The sequence below is a fragment of the Sinocyclocheilus rhinocerous genome, unplaced genomic scaffold (assembly GCF_001515625.1).
Source record: "Sinocyclocheilus rhinocerous isolate Xijiao unplaced genomic scaffold, SAMN03320098_v1.1 scaffold1631, whole genome shotgun sequence".
Lineage (NCBI taxonomy): Eukaryota > Metazoa > Chordata > Actinopteri > Cypriniformes > Cyprinidae > Sinocyclocheilus > Sinocyclocheilus rhinocerous.
In genome coordinates this window covers 202,576-207,049 of record NW_015666240.1, presented here as the reverse complement: position 1 = coordinate 207,049, position 4,474 = coordinate 202,576, and positions in this window count along the sequence as shown.

Here is a 4,474-nt window from a genome sequence, read left to right as displayed (position 1 = left end):
GTTAATTACTCTGCTTCTTGTAGATAGTTTGCCACCAAAAAGTGTTATACTTCCTGAGAATCGTGTTATTAGAGAAACATTCAAGGGTCGTGTTCAGAGGGACTTTTCATCGGAGTAACAGGGGGGACATTCAACTCAGGGACACAACATCTTTTAAAGACTTTAAGCATTAAAAATGTATAAATAACAAAAAATATATTTTGTTGAGGTATATTATAAATAAGAATATACAACAAAATTGAAAAAATTGGAATTTGTTTGATTTTTATTACTTACATTTGTGGCTGAAATTATGCAAACTTACTTGGGGACATGGCATTTTAGCCTACTTGCACTAAAATAAGAGTAATTATTTTTAATTAATTAATTTTTAAGTTAATAATTTTAAGTTTGATTGTAGAGGGGCAGTAACTTTGTAAGATTAGCATTCAGAAACAAGTATTAACCAATTTTTACGCAAAATATACCACATTATGTCATGGGGACTCAAATGGCACCGAATACTAGGAATGACCCATGTGGCTTCATCAGACACTTGCACTTAACATTTTATGCAAAAGGTTCGAATTGTATTTCTGTGGTATCCTTGAACACAGCGTCTTCTCAACATGATGTAAACACACTAACTAGCGGAAGTGTTTGTGGGCAGGTCAGACTCTGTTCGTATTTCGCGGGCAGGTGGGGATTATGCAAATGTGTTACCCAGTGATGTATACCGGTAACAGGCAAAAGATTCGAAAATATGACGACTCGTTAAGGCGATTCAGAATCGACTCTCTCTTTTGAGAGACAATATCTTTATTTATCATTCACTTTTTTGATTAACAACTTTGCAGATTGTTTTCATTTAAGGATAGCTACGTTATAAACTGCAAAAGAGATATTTTTCAAAAACCCATATGACCTGCTCTTTAATGATTGATTTGTTTCTTACAAACATGCAGCTTTTTCACTTCACAAGATGTCAATTGATGGACTGGAGTCATGTGGATTACTTGTGGATAGGGTGATTATATGTCCTCTTTTCCCCAGAAATGTCCTGGCCAAGATTTTTAAATTGCCTAAAATGTCATTTGGCTTTGTTTTCCTATTGGTGTGCACTACAGTCCTTATACATTATATGTTTGCTTATTTGTTTTTATCAGCTGTTTGGACTCTCATTCTGACTGCACCGATTCACTGCAGAGAATCCATTGATGATCAAGTGATGTAATGAATAAATTCCTCCAAATCTGTTTAAAAAGTAATTAATAATAATTAATAAAAAGTAATAAAAAAAGTAATAAAAAAATAATTAAACTCATCTACATCTTGGATGGCCTGAGGGTGAGTAAATAAAAATTTTTGGGTTAACTTTTCCTTTAAAGGGTTAGTTCATCCAAATATTAAAATTTGATTGTGTTTTACTCACCCTCAAAACATATAGGTGTATATGACTTTCTTCTTTCAGATGAATCCAGTCGGATTTATATTAAAAATTGTCCTGGCTATTCCAAGCTCTATCATTATAGTCAGCGGGTGTTGCAGTTGAACAGTCCACAAGTCGTCAAATAAAGTGCGTGCATTCATAATAAAACGTGCGTCACACGGCTCCGGGAGGTGAATAAAGGCCTTCTGTAGTGAATCCATGTGTTTTTGTAAAAAAAATATCCTTTTTTTTTTACGTAATAAACACTTTTATATCACTTCCGCCAACTGTCATACGCGGAAGCTGTTCCGGTGGATGACGTAGCACATCGGCGTTGCGTGATAAGTGACGAATGCGAAGAGACAACAAAATAAAATGCCGGTCACGAATTAGAAGTACAAACCGAAGATTTGCAAAGAAAAATGTCGGAGGATTTCGATATAAGCCAAGAGGAGACTGGTTTTCCTTTGCTAAAGTAAGGAAACTTTGCTTCCTTTGCTCCTATAAACAAACTCGCGAGACTAGCATATTTCAGAGGCGCGCGCGCGCGCTGCGCATACGTCATACGCCTTCTGCCGGAATGCCTTCCGCGTATGACAGATAACGGAAGTGAGAGAAAAGTGTTTATTACGTTTGAAATATGGATATTTTTCTTACAAAAACGCATGGATTCACTACAGAAGGCCTTTATTCACCCCCCGGAGCCGTGTGAGGCACGTTTTATTATGAATGCGAGCGCTTTATTTGACGACTTGTGGACTGTTCAACTGCAACACCCGCTGACTGCAATGACAGAGCTTGGAATAGCCAGGACAATTTTTAATATAACTCCGACTGGATTCGTCTGAAAGAAGAAAGTCATATACACCTAGGATGCTTCGAGGGTGAGTAAAACACAAGCCAATTTTCATTTTTGGGTGAACTAACCCTTTAATAGTTTTTATGGTATATTTGTGATGTATAATAATAAATCTATAATGTACATCTAATGAAGTGATGAATACTAAAGTAATTGATCATGTTTTACAGAAATAATGCCTGACAGTGTTTGGCAAAAGGTGAAAATACACAGCCTAATATGTACATCATTGTGGTTACAGAAAAATTTGGAATAAATAATATATACTTCTAAGAGCCTTTCTTTGGGGGTTTCAGGTTTTAAATAAGGAGTCAGACCCCCAAACCACTTACCATGTTTCCGAAAATGTAGACTATAAACTATAACATCAAGAACTGTAAGATATACTAAGACTTTGTCAGTGATGAGGTTTCCGTTTAAAAGTGAGATATCCGCAGGAAAATACTGAATAGTGAGTAAATATTGTTGTATTCTATATTTTGATTGAATCATACATGTTTTTAGGTCACTAGCAGTCCACATGTTTTGAGGATCAAAGAGGCACAAAACAAAACAAAACAAAAAAAGAGGATAGAAGAAAAGCAGAAATAGAGAGAGAGGAGAGAGCGAGTGAAGGAGCACTCCTACGGGACTTGGAGACATTAGGACCCATCAGCTTGACATACGAATCATTCTCTCATGTAAACATAAATATGAGAGTGTGTTCCTGAAGTCGTAGCAATTTCTGTTGCTAGGCTACGTTGCATTAAGCAGTGTAGCTGTCCCTGTTCATTTTGCTCCAGGGATTTAAAAGATAGCAAAAGAACCTGCCACCTAGCTATAATGAAGATTTTCTCCAACTATACAGCCTTTGCTAGCTCATAAACATGGCTTTAAAATCATCAGTATTAGGTTGTGAAAGTATATTGTTGCATGTTACTCGACCCTGTACTGTGTTCAGAATTAACTTAAAACTTCATTAAGAGTGCACAGATACCTGTCTGGGACTGGTGAGGTAGGAGGAAGGGTATCATATAAGCCCAAAATGTTTTAATATCAAAGACCAAAAATGTGTTGTATGCAGCCAAAATATTTCATTATTTTGAGATGAGCTTAAACAACATATCATTCCTTTCAAGTTCTAAAGCCACAGGGTCTAAAGCCATATCGCCATTAAAATAATTATTATATTCATATAAAAAAATATATATATACAGTATATATATACACTGAACAAAATTATAAACGCAACACTTTTGTTTTTGCTCCCATTTTTCATGAGCTGAACTCAAAGATCTAAGACTTTTTCTATGTACACAAAAGGCCTATTTCTCATGGGGTGCTGTGTGTACATTAATGAGGAAAAAAAATTAACTTAAATGATTTTAGCAAATGGCTGCAATATAACAAAGAGTGAAAAATTTAAGGGGGTCTGAATACTTTCCGTACCCACTGTATATATATATATAGAGAGAGAGAGAGAGAGACTTTACATGACTTGGAAGCAAGGAACATTTATGAACTTGTGTGATATGAACAGTCTTGCTTTCATAAATATCTTGCTGACGTTTGAATGTACAGAAATAACTATTCGTAAGTTAATTGGATTGTTAGCAAAACATTCTTGGAAAATATTTTTGTTAGCTGGGTATTTTAAGAATGTGCTTAAAGCCAAATTTCTTATCTAATCTAATGTCTAATAACGAATAACAAAAAATAGATAAATAATTTAGACTCATTACCAAATAAACCCAAGGATAAAGCAATATTTTAATGGACATATCTAAAATTATAATTCAAGTCTGTAAATCTAAATGACTAAAGTGTGAACTTTATAAATGAAAATGCACAAAGTGCAATTTCTTTATGCCTTAACTTGCTGTTACTTGGGAACCATAAACAGCCTACAGCTAACTCTATTACTTGGTTAAAAAATAAATAAATCAATAAAAGTCTGACTACTATTAAATATTTATTATAGCAAGGTAAAGTACTTATTTATCGTATTTGCAAGTACTTGTTAGAAGAAGCAGTGGAGCAACAGAAGAGGACAGCAGCTTGTAAGTGTTGAGTTTCTTTTCTCATTAGATTTTAGCGTGGTTGTCGTTGCTAGGAAACATTGTTTTGCTTAAGGTGTATTCACGGCACATCGCAATTACCACAATTACAAAATACCATCTTGTAAAAAGCATTCACGTCATCGTACAACTCGTAATTACAATTCACGA